The 17418-nt window shown below is 41.6% G+C and overlaps 1 protein-coding gene across 5 annotated transcripts in view; it reads right to left on the reverse strand.

The window, feature by feature from the left end:
• disp1 (dispatched homolog 1 (Drosophila)) overlaps positions 1–17418 on the reverse strand; it is a 366584-nt gene that overhangs the window by 171980 nt on the left and 177186 nt on the right. For 4 of the 5 annotated variants that reach the window (XM_043687321.1, XM_043687317.1, XM_043687322.1 and 1 more), the window contains one exon: positions 12427–12509. The gene's annotated coding sequence lies outside the window, so the exon portion shown is untranslated. Of the gene's footprint in view, positions 1–7603; positions 7734–12426; positions 12510–17418 lie in introns of all 5 variants that reach the window. The other variant, XM_043687316.1, reaches the window with a different exon arrangement.

Below are 17418 nucleotides of genomic sequence, written 5' to 3' on the forward strand. Positions count from 1 at the left end.
AAAAGCAACTTTTTCACACAGAGGGTGGTACGTGTGTGGAATGAGCTGCCAGACGAAATGGTGGAGGCTGGTACAATTGCAACATTTCAAAGGCATTTGGATGGGTATATGAATAGGAAGGTTTTGGAGGGATATGGGCCGGGTGCTGGCAGGTGGGACTAGGCTGGGTTGGGATATCTGGTCGGCATGGACGGGTTGGACCGAAGGGTCTGTTTCCATGCTGTACACCTCTATAACTCTAACAGTGCACCTCGGATTCACGTAGGCAGTGCCAGGATAGCTCATCTCTCTCAAACTGTGACAGATGGCTACATGTACCACTTTTTCACATTGTTAAGGGCCAGGTAAGGAAAATTTGGGGTGCTGGAATCAAGACATATGCAGGGGCAGATATAGAGGCGTGTGGGGAAGGGAAGCAGAGGGAGGAGGGTAGGGGAGAGAAGACGATGTATGGGTTACAACGGGGATGTAACAAATTCCAGCGCTCTGAGAGAAAGAAGGCGCAAGTAAATAGGAGTGCAGTGTGCCTTGACTCTCATTCATCAAACTACTTTGGTCTAATGCAGGCCAAAAATGAGCTGGTGAATCCATTTTACTCTTATTTCCCACCCCCACAGTTCAGGAATGTGCACTATTTCCCAATGGAATTCACAGCTGATTTTGGCCACCTGCAGCTGCTATCTCACTCCGAATGTCTTGCCTCAAGGTCCCAGTTGATTACAAGATTCCCATCTGTTCCATCTTGAGAAGCATTGCTAGTGTCCAGTTCTAAGACGCCACCAATTCTAAAGAAAAGGCACTTTTGCCATAATACTCCACATGTGCATACATGCAAAAGGTGAACGCACAAAAATAATAGGGACACTCAAAAAAAAATCACATGGGGTGGGGTAACACACAGAGTAAGAAAATATGCAAAGTACAAGAGTGCTTCAGTCTGCGTGCATATGAAGAGTGAGCTAAGAAAGAAAAAGAATTAGTGGAGGAGTTTTATTGGGAGGGACTGATATTCAGAGAGGTATGATGTTGAGAAGGTCCAAGATGTCTGTGTAGAAAGAGCTAGAGAATGAAAAGTGCAGTAAAAACAAACTCAGCCAAAACTGAAGGCAGGCAAACAGGCTGATCACATACATACACAGTGCTTCATACCCAAAGTTTATATTTAATAAAGACTCTCCACACCACTCACCTCTACCGCACATCCCCCCCCCCCCCCACCCCCCAACCAAACATTCTTCTGAACAAACAAGAATCCGAGCAGCTGTCCCTCTGTATTCCAACCTCGGAATTTAATGGATCCACTGAAACCTTGGGAAATTACTCTGGGACTGATTTATTGACCAAGTTTACTTACAGCTACTAAGAAAAATAATAAACACGTTTACCAAAAAAAGTGACATAGCTAAGTGGAAACTATACCATGCCAGGGGTTATCAGAGCCTTTGACATTTTGTTAGAAAATGTTTACAGACTCCTAGCTAATTACAGAGAGTTCTACCATTTTAAAAAAATCCTTAAATTCAGAAGTTCATTTGCTATGATGTAGAATGACTTGCTACTCAAATGTGGACAAATTACATCCTACTGCTTTATTTTCCTGCCTCACACATCCACATTCAGTTTACTAGTCTAACACATCAGAAACAGTAGACATCTTTACACAAGCAAAACAAAGATTCCAGATTATACATCAACAACTTTTCCAGGGACAGAAAATTCTTGCCAAATAAGATTTTAAAACATTATTGCTGAATAATCCTGAGAAATGAGTTCCCTAAAACGGACGTTTTTTCCAATTTTTTTTACTGCCATTTCCACTGGGAGAGAAATACAATCCCCAGTCGTAGAATTATTTCCGTCACTGTTCATACAACTTACAAAGATTTTTTAGTTGCTAATTTAGGCACTGCATTGGTTATCAAATTCAAATACTAGGTACAGCCAGTTATTGTGTTTTTGTACACCACTTATTGCAATCTCCAAACCTTACCTCCTCCTTCTTCCAAAGTAGGTGCAACAAATACCTCCTCTCACACTCAAGTGAGGAGAGTTCCGTATAGCCCCGTGCTGTATGCAGTATTGTAACAGTGCAGAACAATTAAACATCAGGAATGTACAGCACATTAAAATTACTGGTGCTGACTTAGTAACACAATCAATGACAGGCATGCGTTGATCATTTTGGGCAGGACAAGTTACGTATGGGACTGTAATTTTTAAAGCTAGGCCACTCCTCCTGGAAAAGACAGCTGGGTACATCTGCAGCTTAAAACTCACAAACGTTGAGCTTAAAGAGGACAGCTGCCCTCATGTGTCACGTATCTGGCATGAGGCTCACAGCCATGGAAGGGGGATACAGAGAGCAGAGGGAGAGCAAAGCTGAGGAGGAGCAGCTGGTGGAAGGACAAGAGGAATGTGAGTGAGCAGGGAAGGGGAAGCAGCAGGTATGATGGGGTAAAATGGGATGAAGAGGAGGGGAGAGCAAAGGAGGGGTGCTGGGAGAACGAAGGAGGGATGCGGGCAGAGCAAAGGAAGGGTGCGAGGAAAGTGAAGGAGGGGTGCGAAGAGAGAAGGAAGCAGGAAAGCAGGGCTGCAGGACATTTTCCAGCTTGTTCTGCTAAGATTACTTACTATTCCAGGTTCATCCTGGATTGCTAAGATAACCATCACCTTCTTCTCTCCTCTGCAATACACCTTTCCAACCTCTCTATCCCAGTCTCCTTTTGCCAATAAAAAAAGTGTGTAGTACTCATAGAATTCTTTGTTACCAAGATCAAGACAACAGAAGCAGCTCCCTGTCACATCCCTCCCTTCCACTGGCCCATTTGGCCAAATGTCCTTTAATGGGCTCTACACTCCATCTCTGAACTCACATCATCTGTCATTTCTCTGTAATCTCTCCTCATTCCTTCCCTGAATCCATCTGGTCCTTGTCACCCACTGTCCACTCCCTCTATCCTGTTCCATCTACACTCCTCACTAGCCAACTTTCCTTCCTTGTCTCCACGTTAGTCTCTCTCTGCAGGTGTTATACTTCTCTCCTTTAAATCTATTTCTCTTTAGGTCTTGATGCATATGCTAGAAAGCTGCTATCCTACCTCAAACTTCCCTCTTCTTCAAAAAGGCCTGATATTGAATCATAGCCAGAATAGCACTCCAAAGGCTTCTCTTCCACATAGGTATTGGGACTTCCATTGTCCTGCTAGCACCTAGGCATGGCTCCCTCCAACATCATATCTATATGCCTCCACTCAGTGAAATTATCCAAAAACACAGCATTAATTTGCAGATGTACACTGATAATAACCAACCCCATTTTGTCACCACACAGAATGGGCTGCGGATAGGCACATTTATAGAGTTATCGAGTTATAGAGATGTACAGCATGGAAACAGACGTTTCGGTCCAACCCGTCCATGCCGACCAGATATCCCAACCCAATCTAGTCACATCTGCCAGAACCCGGCCCATATCCCTCCAAACCCTTCCTATTCATATACCCATCCAAATGCCTCTTAAATGTTGCAATTGTACCAGCCTCCACCACTTCCTCTGGCAGCTCATTCCATACACGTACCACCCTTTGTGTGAAAAAGTTGCCCCTTAGGTCTCTTTTATTTCTTTCCCCTCTCACCCTAAACCTATGCCCTCTAATTCTGGACTCCCCCACCCCAGGGATGAGACTTTGTCTATTTATTCTGTTCATGCCCATCATAATTTTGTAAACCTCTATAAGGTCACTTCTCAGCCTCTGACACTCCAGGGAAAACAGCCCCAGCCTGTTCAGCCTCTCCCGATAGCTCAAATCCTCCAGTACCTGCTGCTTGCCATTATTGTAATGCTAATTGCTGAGCACATGGACAGAAGCAGGATTAACGAGATAAAAACAATGACTGCAGATGCTGGAAACCAGATTCTGGATCAGTGGTGCTGGAAGAGCACAGCAATTTTGCCTGTCCTCGGATACTGCCTGAATTGCTGTGCTCTTCCAGCACCACTGATCCAGAAGCAGGATTAAGCCAGTCAAAGAGGAACATGTCCTCATATCTCTTCCTCACTGTCCATTTTGTCCACGTTACATGCACGTTGTAGGAGGGAAAGACAACATGTGGGAGAGACAGGATGAACGTATAGGGTTGAATAGCCTATACCTGCTCCTTATTTGACTCCCATATTTGTATGAATTCTGCTAAGGCCAGCTTGCAATGCTCAGTACCAGAGGCAAGCCAAGGCCAGTATTAAAAGCCAACTCCTGAGCTTGTTTCTGGTCCCCAACCACTTCCCTGGTGACCAGGACTTGGGGCCTATTCCGTTACTCTTCCCAGGTTTGCTGCTAAAATTGAAAAGACAAGCAACCATGTAACTGGGGTGAGGGGGCAGGGGAATAAATGATGTTGGCTCTCCTGATTTTAATGGCTATTTCTATTACCCGTTTATATTATTGATTTATTCATTTTTATTCTTGTACCAAATTTTATCTTTCACTGTCCCATCGAGTGAGAGAAAAACTGAAGTGTGGAAAGATTGGACAATCTTGCTGTAAAGCTTTTTGTTTGTTTTTTTCTGATGGCACAGGAGCATTAGTGGCAAAGCCAGCATTTCCTACTTGGTCCCAAACTCAATAGCTTACTAGGCCATCTCAGAGGGAAGTTAACAGTGTACCACATTGCTGCAGATCTGCTATCACACATAGGCCACGGTGTCAGCAAACCAGATGGGTTTTTCTGACAATTATCACTACCGAAACAAGTTTTCAATTAATTGAATTTGAATTTCACCAGTTGCTGGGATTGGATTTGAAACCATGCTTCCCAAACGTTAGCCCATGCCTCTGGATTACTAGCCAAGTGGCATCATTGTGCCACCCTTGACACATGTCCCTATAGCCTGAGGCTAATGGCTTGGGCCAGCCAAATGCTGTTATGCTTTAGTGTCGTCAGTACTTGACTTCACTGAGATGGCATTTATAATCAAATAACAGGTCAGCACTCATCGTGTTCTGTAGAGACTGTAAAGACTGTGAGCCAGCAGACAGCAGCTTTCTAGCAAGTGAAAATTACTCTTTCTTAAAGCTTGAAAGTGACCAAATTATGGAGTTAAACTGAAATATTGCTCACAAAGTACACATTCACAAAGAAGCCAAATTCCCACTTTCATGTGAAATGGATCTTAACACATCAGAATCTGGATAGTGTGCTGTTCAGCAGAATTTGGACACAGTGTATGTAATCTAACCCTGGCACTTCTTGGGAAGAGAAGTTATTTCTTTGATATCTTTCTGCATTAACTCATTGGATACTGGAACTGCAAGTCACTTTGGTGAATACAACTCATCTTTTATATCCAGTTACAGAACGAAGGGACTCAGAAACACCTCTAAATAATAACCTAAGGCAGGCAGCACAGATTTTCATAGAAAATACAGCAGAAGAACAAGCAATTTGCTGATTCTGCTTGAGATTTTAGAAGATCTAGTCCCAGAGCAGCAATTTGCTGCTTTCGTACCTCTGACTTGTGACATACTCCTGATACCAGGCAGATCACTATGTGAGGGGCACATTGAGTGTACTTCAGATACTTTGTTGCTCGAATGTTGTTCAGGTCTTGCTGCATATGGACAGGAACAGCTTCTGAATTTCAGTAATCACAAATTATGCAATCTCGACAGTGTGGAAGCAGGCTATTCAGCCCATCGAGTTCACGCTGAAGAGCATCCTACCCAGCCTTATCCTCCCTACCCAATCGCTATAACTCTGCGTTTCCCATGGCTTATCCACCTAGCCTGCACATCCCTGGACACTATGGGTAATTTAGCATGGCTAATTCACCCTAATCTGCGCATTTTTGGACTGTGGGAGGAAACCAGAGTACACGGAGAAAAACTACACAGACACAGAGAGAATGCAAAAACACCAAACAGACAGTTGCCTGAGGGTGGAATTGAATCTGGGTTCCTGATGCTGTGAGACAGCAGTGCTAACCACTGGGCAAACATGCCACCAAGTGGGACTGAACATTGCGATAGGTGAATATCCTCATTCTTTGTGATGGAATGAAAGTCATTGATGAAACAGCTGAAGTTGGTTGGGCCTAGAGCATTACTCCAAGGACCTCCTGCAGAGATGTCCTGGAACTGAGATGATTGGTCTCCAACAACCACGAGCATCTTATAGAATCGAGTCCCTACAGTGTGGAAACAGGCCATTTGGTCCAACAAATCTACACCGACCCTCCAAACAGTAACCCACCCAGACCCATTCCCCTACCCTATTACTCTACATTTACCACTGACTAATGCATCTAACCTACCCATCCCTGAACACGATGGACAATTTAGAATGGCCAATTCACTAACCTGCACATCTTTGGATTGTGGGAGGAGACCAGAGCACCCGGAAGAAACCCACACAGACACGGGGAGAATGTGCAAACTCCACACAGTCGCCCAAAGCTGAATCGAACCCAGGTCTCTGGCACTGTGAGGCAGCAGTGCTAACTACTGAGCCACCGTGCCGCCCCGAATTCATGTTAGGTATGATTCCAATCAGCAATTTTTCCCAATTCCCACTAGCTCATAATTTTGTTGGGACCCTTTATACCACAGTCGGCCAAAATCAAGGACAGTCACCCTCAATAACTTAGCTCTGTCCATGTTGGGCTCAAAAGTGCGAAGGGGCCTGGACATTTGAAGGTCAATGGGTAATACAACTTGGGGAAGCAGAGAGAAGTGAGCACATTCAAAACTGGGAGTTAATATGGACCAGCTCCTATAAAAAGACTGTGAATATGCTTTAAGGTAGAACCAAAGCGTAGGGTTTTTGAGTATGTTAAAACTCGAATAGGGGATGTCTTCTCTGTAATTTTGAGTATTGGTAATGTTGATTTTATTTTGTTTGTTATACGAAATATCTTAAATCCTGAAACATTGTTGCATGATGTTTTAAATCAGTCACTGAGAATTAAATTATTTTTAAAAGGTTACTGGTCTCTACAGGGATAGTAACATTATGTATTCCTCATTGATATAATGGTAGAGTGAGGAAAATGCTTAACCATGAGATTATAGATTGTTGACGAGTAAAAAGCTGATGTTGCCCAAGCCTAAATGTTGGTCAGATCTTGTTGCACACACTTCAGTGTTTGAGGAAGTGAAAATGGAATCACAATAATCTACAAGCATACCACGTTTTGAACTCATAATGGAGAGACAGTCGTTGACCAAACAGCTGAAAATGACTGAACCTATGACATTGTCCCAAGAAACACTTGCAGCAATATCTGAGGTTGAAATGACCAGCATCCACACCCATCTTTGTGTGTTAGGTTTGATACTTGTTAGTGGAGTATTTTTCTGTTGATGTACAGCTCAACATTGCAAAGAATGTCTACTTACATTTCAAGGTAACAGGAATGTAATTCAACAATTTTGTGTAAGTAGGAACAAGGCAGAAACTTCACATGTTCAAGTCAGCCTTTTTAGATCAAAACTAAAACATCAAATTACCCAAAACAATGCTGTCCAAAAACAAAATATTTCCTTACTTCATCTTCCCTTTTGAAGTTTAGAAACTGCAGAAAGTCCAGGCGTAGCATCAAGCTTACCTTTAGAGTAGCCTGAAATGCTACAGATAACTTTTTCTAACAGCTTTAGGTCCTCGGGTCAGGAGAGGGTCTCATGACAGACACACAGTAAATAATAGGTGAAGTCAACTCCATGCAATTCATGCTATTTCTGAAAATAAGAAATGCTGGCATTCAAAATACTTTCTACAAAGTGACAGTGAGTAATGAATTTGAATGTTTTTTTCTCTCTGGGTAAAAAGTGTGTTTAACTGTGCCAACAATCATTTTAATCATTTGTGGCGCAGGAGGAAATAACATATTATCCAGATCTCAAATCAACTGAATGATGATATTTGTGAGCTAGGGCTTTTAAAAATAGGGTTGACCTATATTTCTGCATTTAATTGGTTAATTATTAGATTTCAATACTTTGAACATTAGAAATAAAAGGTTATAATCCGTGGTCCATTGAAACATTTGGAAAACTGTGTAACGGATCAATGACACACTAATTGGGCACTAACCTGTACAGGCTGGACAGCCTATCAGTTTTAAAAGAGCTGACGCCAAACAAACCTTCAGCCACTCGATGTGGCAGACACTTTTAGTGAACACCATACCGAGAACATTGGTATTGTTGCATTTTTGTTCATTTCTTAAATTATGCAGATATATCAACATACATGAATCTGGTGAACTACAAACTTAAATACCTCTGTGTGAATAATGGCTTAAAGTGATCAGAACTGGGTACTTAATATTCAAGTCTAGAAAGTGTTCAGAAAAGGGAATAAAAGAGAACTGGGGTGACAGGACTGTTTAGGGAAGACACTGTAGCATTGAAAAGGGAGGGTGTTTTTAAGGAGTAAGGACAGAATCCATTTGGTTAAAGTTGAGAATTACAATGGTGTTACACGAGCTATTGGGAGAGGCTGAATAGGCTGGGACTGTTTTCCCTGGAGCGTCAGAGCCTGAGGGGTGACCTTATAGAGGTTTATAAAACCATGAGGGGCATGGATAGGGTAAATAGACAAAGTATTTTCCCTGGGGTGGGGGGAGTCCAGAACTACAGGGCACAGGTTTAGGGTGAGAGGGAAAGATATAAAAGGGACCTGAGGGGCAACTTTTTCACGCAGAGGGTGGTGCGTGTATGGAGGAAGTGGTACAATTGCAACATTTAAAAGGCATCTGGATGGGTATATGAGTAGGAAGGGTTTGGAGGGATATGGGCCGGGCTTAGGTTAGATTAGGTTAGGATATCTGGTCAGCATGGACGAGTTGGACCGAAGGGTTTGTTTTCATGCTATACATTTCTGTGACTACTTGAGATGAACTATAGGCATCCAACTAGTAAGGGACCAATAGGGAAACAAATCAGAAGGGAAATCACAGATGAGCTTGGGGATTTTGGGGCATTTTAATTACCAAATATTAGAATAGTAGATCAATTGTCTATGAAGGAACATTTTTGTCAAGGTGATCATCATATAAAGTTTGAGTTGGTAATAGAGAGAAAAGTAATGAATTATATAAAGTGTACTGCATAGATTGGAAGAGGGCTACTTTCAATAATAATTAGAACACATCTAGTCAGCTAAAATAATTCAAAGACTGACAGGAAGAACTGCAATGGAACAGTGACAGTGACCTGTAAGGAAGAGATGCTTCACATGCAAGTTACATAAGTTCCAGCAAGGGCAAAACTGTCGGAAGACCAAAGCCAGAGCTCCTTGGATGATGTATGAAATTGATTTTTCTGTTTCTGTTTTAAAAGCTGAGTATACTAATGAGTTAAGGACTGTTACAACAGCACATGTCCAGGAGCAAAGAAGCACGATACTCAACTAAGGAAACTATTTTGTAATTGTATGTTATCATCAGTCTCTCTGCTAAGTAACTCTGTTTGAAATCTGCAAATAAATTGAATTTGTGCTACTTACTAATCCACACTGAGAATGTTCACTCTTGGTTAAAGAAAACAACATAGAAATAACACAGACATTATGATGAAACATAAAAAGAGTCTGATGGACATCAGATGAATTTTCAAGTGTGAACCAGGTCAAAACCAATGTGTTTGGAGAAATGCATTTGTACCGAGTGAGCAAACTTGCTTATTTAGGAGATAAAACATTAAAAATATTGGCAGGAGTAGATCATCTGGCCCTTTGAGTATGCTGTGCCATACAATATGATCATGATTGTTATCCAGCCCAGTATTTTGATCCTGCTTTCTCCTGCATACACTCTAATCCCTCCAGATTTAAGAACTATATCTAATTCCTTCCTGAAAATATTTAATGTTTTGGCCTCAAATGCTTTCTGTGGCAGAGAACGCCACACACTCTCTTAGTGAAGACATTTCTCCTTTTTTCAGTCCCGATTGGTTTACCCTGTTCCCACAGATTGTGACCACCAGTCCTGGACTCCCTGGACTCCCTGGGAATATCCCTTCTGTATTTACCCCATCTAGTCCTGTTAGAATTTAATGTTATTAGAATCATGTGATCTCTACCTCTGCTGTAAGTGCTTTCAATTTGATTAGAGGCAACCATTAAACAATTTACATGAAAAGCAGCATCAGAAAAGGGGACTGAGATTGAGTGAAATTTCAGAGCTGTACGAAAGTCAGCTATTGCAAAAAAAATTAAACCGTAGTCTGCAAATTTGAATTACTGGGGGAGTTAGAAAGACTGTAAATGTTACAGTCCCAGATGCTGTAGAAATGAAATGAGGTATGAAACAGAATTGGAATTTGTTCCACTCTGCTGTAAAAATATGAAATAGCTATAGATTGAATAAAAATACTGTGAAATAAAATGCTCCAAGCTAGATCTCGGAAGCTGAGCATTTGAAGGCTTTGAAGACATCTTGAATCTTATATGCACTGTATGAGTTCAACATCAGAGCTCACGAGAGGGGGAGACTATTGGTCAGTATGTGACAGCACTGACACATCAAGCTGAATCTTGCGAGTTTGGGCAATTGAAAGATGATCTCATCCGAGGCAGGATTCTCTTAGGCATATGTGGTCCTGATAGAACAGCACAACTACTGAAGGAGTAGAAATGGACATTGAAGAAAAGCGCAGGAGTTTGGGGGCTGTCAATAATCAGCTGAATGGATTAATTGGTGAAGGTGGAGGCTTTACATTATGCTGAGAACCAATCCAGGCTGAAGGAGAACAAAGCATTGGGGAAAAAAAGGAAGACATATTTGCCCAAGGACCAATGGAAGATCAGGGCCAAGAGCAGGATGTCAATATTGTAGAGGACATCAGACCAAAGACAAGAAAGCATGTCCAGCATGTGGAAATCAGTGTTGAACTGCAAGATGCTGCATCACTTTACTCACAAGGGCTTAGCTAAAAAGAAGCAAAGCAAGCTTAGAAGCTAGCTGCTGAAGGGATGTCAGATAACGATACCAACAAATCACTCTACACCATTGAACAGATTGGCATTGTCAAGTTTAAAGCTGAGGAATTGTTTGTGATTGTTAGAATGCTGACTACAGAAGGAGAGCATTAAGTAAACATGAAGTGTCAGGTAAACCGTGAAGTTATGTTTAACACGATGAGCTTGCAGACCAGAACAAAGTGGCTCAAAATGGTGACTCTAAAATCTAGTCTTGAAATATAGGGATTGATTGAAAGGTTGTCTTTCCTTTCAAGTACAAGCACTTCTATATTAAATCTTACAAAATCTCCCATATCACTGCTAGGACTAAAGCAATTGATACAGGAGTACAAGATGATGTTGCATAAAGATACATACTCTTTAATTCAAGAAGTTATTCATGTTCTGCATTCCCAAAATTAATGACTTATATATTTATTATTGAGGTGCAGGTGAATTTATGGATAGCAAGAAACAATGCTCTTAAGTAGCACTAACCCATCTATAAGTGCTGTTTCAAGATACAATCTCTGTCAACCATGTTATAGTGGGATCACAGTATATTGTGGCTATAAGAACAGATCACAGCTGAGGTATTCTGTGGTGAGTGACTCAACTCCTGACTCCCTAGTTATTACACATTTATACAATACAATACAGGAGTGTAATGGAATACTTGCCATTGCCTAGATGAGTACAGCTCCAACAACACAACAACCACCTTCAACAATCACACCCTCTCCAGTGGGCACTCAGTACCACTTAAAAGCAGCACTGCAATAACTTGCATGGCTTGCTCAACAGCACTAGTCTCAACAATGACATCTATCGCCAAGAAAGATACAGAAAGCAGCTGCCAAGGAACATGCTTGTCAGATTCTTTCTCCTCTCTTTGCCATTCTAACGTGGAATTATGTTGCTTTTCCTTCACTGTTGCTATGTAAATCCTGGAACACACTCTTTCACGGTGGGCTGTAACTCCATCACACACTGGATGTAGGGTTAAAGTAAGCAGCTCAAAACAAACTTCTGAAGGCAATTGGGGTGGCATAGTGGCACAGCGGTTAGCACAATGCAAGGGACCTGGGTTCAATTCCAGCCTTGAGTGACTGTCTACGTGGAGTTTGCACGTTCTTCCTGTGTCTGCGTGGGTTTCCTCCCATAGTCCAAACCTGTGCAGGTTAGGTGGGTTGGCCATGCTAAATTGCTCCACGGAGTCCAGGATGGGCAGGCTAGGTGGAATAGTCATGGTAAATGTGGGGTTACAGGGATAGGGTCAGGGGTGGGTCTGGGAAGGATGCTTGTCAGTGGGTTAATGCAGACTCCATGGACTGAATGGCCTCTTTCCGTATTGTAGGGATTCTCTGATTCTAACAAATTAGAGTGACCCCATATTGTGAGACTGACATTTGTTTCTAAACAATCTAATTTCATGCTTTCAACCGTTCCTATTTTGTGGCACCTTACCTCTTCGGCTACAAGAGCAGGCCAGAGAATGGGTATTGCGCAGCAAGTGACTCAACTCCCGACTCCTCAAGTCTTTTCACCACCTACAAGGCACAAGGCAGGCGTTAACATTGGGAAGGCAGGACTAGGAGCTCATTCCAAGACAAAATAAATCAAACTGAGTAAATTTACTTTGTCCACTCTTGTTTTGAGTAAAACAGCCAGTTTGCACATATGACAGAATTATTACGCAAGAATAAGAAAAACTATGAAAGTAGTTTTCACAATTCCCTTAAAGTGGTGCAGATCTGCATTACACTTATGTGATATTATTCTGGAAGGAGGTTTATGTGCTACATTCCTTTGATTTTCATCTTTAGTTTTTTTTTCTATTCAAGGATCCAAGCTCTACACAAAAGGCATTGAGGAAGGTGCCTAATGTGCCACAGTCAGAGTCATACAGCAGAGACCCTTCAGCCCACCAAGTATGTGCTGACCTACCTATACTCATCTCACTTTCCAGCACTTGACCCAAACCCTTGAACGTTATGACACTTCAATGCTCATCCACGTACTTGAAGGTTGTGAGGTTTCCCACCTCTACTACTCTCTGACATAGTGCATTCCAGATTCCCACCACCTTCTGGGAGAAAAACATTTCCTCAAAATCCCTCTCCAGACTTTGACTTAAAAACTATGCCCTCTCATTATTGACCCTTTAACTAAGGGGAATAGCTGCTTTGTATCCACCCTGTTCAAGCCCCTTATAATCTTATACACATCTATCAGGTTCCTCCTTAGCCTTCTCTGTTCTAAAGAAAATAATCTGAGTTTATCCCACCTTTTTTCAAACTAAATTGCTCCACATAAACTGATGCACCATGATGGGAGTGGCTCGGCTTGCCCTACAGCTGGGTAGTACAGGGTGAAGTTGAATAATTCCATTGTCCAGCGATGTTTTGTGCTTGGCAGATCAAAAGAGGTACAACAATACATTTATAGCTTAAAATTAAGGGTGCGAGCAGCAGAGAACCTTACAGCAAGTGTTCTGGCGGCATTGATGATTACCAGACGATAGAGATAAGGGCTCGAGTCTTTGTTGTTTGATACTATGAGTATGGTTCACTCAGCTTTATAAATACAGATTCCATCCTCCTCCAGCTTTACCGCTCAAATGACAAAAAAGTGTTACTAGAATTACAAGTTTTCCTTTGAGAATTATAATTATTTCTTAACTTAATCCAGTTTTATTCTCTCAACAATAAACCATTTATCTTGTGGAAAAGAGATCTCAGTGCTTACAGAGCCCTTGTACAATCTTAGAATGGTCACACCACAGCAAGTCATTCAGCGTCGCATAGCCAGGCCAATTTTCAACAGGAACATCTCAACTCCTTCACTTCCCTGTATGGCTTTTCCTCATAATAGTCCAATTCCCTTTGGAAGGCATGATTAAATCTGCCTCCACCATACACAGAGTAGACAGGCAGGAGGCTGGAAGAACACAGCAAACCAGGCAGCATCAGGAGGTGGAGAGGTCAATGTTTCAGGTATAACCTTGTTTCAGTTGCCTGTCAGCTCTGGATTTCAGCTTCTGCAGTTTGTTTGTTTCCACCACATAGGGACAGGGCAATTCAGATCCTAAACTGTTCATTAAAGAAATCTCTCACTTCATCTCTGGTTCTTTTGCCAGTGACTTTGAATTTGTCTGCTTTGGTTCCTAACCCTTTAGTCAACAGGAACAGTTCTACCTCTTTACTCTGTACAGAATCCTCAAGGTTTTGAACACCAAACTCTCTATGAAGTCTCTGCCTTCGATAATGCCAACAGCAGTCCAGATTCTCCAATCTGACTGGACAGTGGGGATCACTTAGCTCTTCTTAGAAATTGTTTTGCAGCCTTTCTAATCACTTTGAAAATTTTCTAAAAAGGTTGGAGACAGCATTTGACATTATAATTCAGTTGGCGATTATACTGTTTTAAAAAGGCTCATCATTTCATCATTGATGCCTGCATTTATTAATGTCCAACATACCAAGAACCTTTTTAAGTAGTTTCACAACCGGCTCTGCCACCTTCAACAATTTGTGCCCATTTTCTTCTACTCCTGCACCAGTTTTACTTGAATTCTTTTTTTTATTTCTTCTCATTCTTCTTACTGACATCTATCACTTCATATTTTATCAAATTTCATCTGTCATTCTATCAGCCTATGCCCTGTTGAAATCGAATCACTATCCTTCTCATAACAGAGGATATTTTGAGGATTTGAAATTATGCCCTACGTTTCCAAGTAAGGATCATTAATGTAGATCAAAAAAAACCCAGTGGCCTCATACTGTGTCCTGGGAACCAGAAGATCATAAGATATCAGAACAGAATTAGGCCATTTGACTCATCAATTCTGCCCCACTATTCGATCCTGGTTGATATGTTTCTCAACCCCCTTCTCATGCCTTCTCTCTATAACCCTTATTCCTCTAACTAATCAACAGCCTATCTATCTCTGTAGTAAATATACTCAATGACTTGTCCTTCACAGCCCTTTGCAGAAGAGTTCTATAGATTCACCACCTGTGAAGAAATTCCTCCTCATCTCGGTTCTAAAGGGTAATCCCTTCACTCTGAGGCTGTGCCCGAATCTCTGAGACTGGGTCCTAGTCTCTCCTACTAGTGGAAACATCTTCTCCATGTCCATTCTATCCCCACTATCTATCTTTCTCCAGTCCAAAAAACAATGGTTCATCCCACTATTTCCAGTCACTTGGTCAACTTTGTGTCCATGCTGATTTTATTTCACGAGCTTTATTTTGTCAACAATATACTGTTGGCTAGAATCACTGAGATTGACAACATGGAAAAAGGCCCTTCAGCCTATTGCATCAAAGTTGGTCAAAAACAACCACCTGACTATTCTAATCCCATTTTCCAGCACCTGGCCAAGAGCATCCCAAGTGCACATCTAAATTTTGAGGCTTTACAAGCAGTGAGTTCTAGATTGTCACCAGCCGCTGGGTGAAAATGTTTTTCCTCTCCTCTAAACCTCCTGCTCTTTCCCTTAAATCTAAACCCTCCAGTCAGTGATCCCTCCAACAAGGATGTTTGCCTGTCTATGCCCCTCGATACATCTCAATCATGTACCCCCTCAGTTTCTTCTGTTCCAAGGGAAAAAAACGACAGTCTGTCCAATCTCTCTTCATAACTGAAACTCTCTAGCCCAGGCAACACCCCGGTAAATCTCCTCTGCATCCTCTCCAGTGCTATCACATCACTCCTACAATGTGGATTCCAGAACTGCTCACAATCCTCTAGCTGCGGCCTAATCAATGCTTCATACCATTCCAGTATCACCTCATACTGCAGCCGGACTCCAGAAAAACACAAATGTCAGTACACAGGCTGTCAGCCATCCCCAACCACAACCTAGCCTTGAAATTCTTTCTGGTCAATATTCAACAAATGTATGAGAGCCTTGAGAAAGATTTCACACATAGAAGATCAATCAAAAGCAAATTCTTTCAAAACACTCGCCTTCAATGTGTTTTAGAATCCACTACAGTTCACATTCTCTCCCACTGCATATGGTATGGATCAGTCCTTTTCTTCTCTCAGAATAATAGTCAAAACATAATAAGTCACAATGGAGATTTTCCAATCCAGATGGTTTTATTCAGACAAAAGTCAAGGTGAGCCATGTGTTTTCACAACCTTTTCCCTGTAACTCCTAAGGCTCAAACAGTAAAATCACACAATAACTACCAAATGGAACAGCTAATATTGCTGTACAATGAAAGACTCATCAGTTTACTAATGACACTAATCAGTGGCTCATAAGCAATTCATCAAGGCAGAAAGCAATTTCTCATTAAAATTAAAGACAAAAACTAAGTACACCTGCTGTGTTTCAGTGGTTTAGGTTAAAATGAATTATTGTACCAGTTTACAGTTAATTGCATCAGCTTATAATATATAATTTATCACATCAAATTGCCCTGTGAACACTTTAACAGCGGTCACTATTTTAATGCTTAGATTGCTAAAAGGGCTTCAGAAAATGCTGGTTTCCCGAAGCAAGAAGTTTTACATGCTTTCACTGCACACTTGGACATCGAAAGAATCACCAACATTCTAATAATACTACTCAAATGTCAAAAGACTTTACTTTTTACAGTACCATTAACTCTCTGGATCTCAAAGGCAGATCTTATCAGAAGGTTTTAGTCTACTCCCTCCTTTCCTTTGTTGTATCTTTAAAGTACAATTTAAAACTTCCTTTCCCTCACCATCCTTCTACTGCCCAAGGCTCCTTTAACTTCCTATCTTCCTTCCCTCCTGTAACACAGCTTTTCTATCCTCCAACTTAGCCAACATTTTAGAGGTGGGAGAAGGATTTAAATTAGAATTTTACTGACAAGAGTAGAATCAGAGACAGGAATAATCAATATGGATTTGCGATGCTAATTAATTGACTAACAACTTGACGAACAGGCCTCAACACATGCCATCTGAATGTTGTACTCCTTATCTAATTTGCCCACAAGGAATTTAATTCAGATAAATGCAAGGTGCTGCATTTGGGAAAGCAAATCTTAGCAGGACTTATACACTTAATGGTAAGGTCCTGGGGAGTGTTGCTGAACAAAGAGACCTTGGAGCGCAGGTTTATAGCTCCTTCAAAGTGGAGTCGCAGGTAGATAGGATAGTGAAGAAGGTGTTTGGTATGCTTTCCTTTATTGGTCAGAGTATTGAGTACAGGAGTTGGGAGGTCATGTTGCGGCTGTACAGGACATTGGTTAGGCCACTGTTGGAATACTGTGTGCAATTCTGGTCTCCTTCATATCGAAAAGATGTTGTGAAAGTTGAAAGGGTTCAGAAAAGATTTACAAGGATTGGAGGATTTGAGCTATAGGGAGAGGCTAAACAGGCTGAGATTGTTTTCACTGGAGCATCGGAGGTCGAGGGGTGACCTTATAGAGGTTTACAAAATTATGAGGGGCATGGATAGGATAAATA

The sequence above is a fragment of the Chiloscyllium plagiosum genome, chromosome 3 (assembly GCF_004010195.1).
Source record: "Chiloscyllium plagiosum isolate BGI_BamShark_2017 chromosome 3, ASM401019v2, whole genome shotgun sequence".
Lineage (NCBI taxonomy): Eukaryota > Metazoa > Chordata > Chondrichthyes > Orectolobiformes > Hemiscylliidae > Chiloscyllium > Chiloscyllium plagiosum.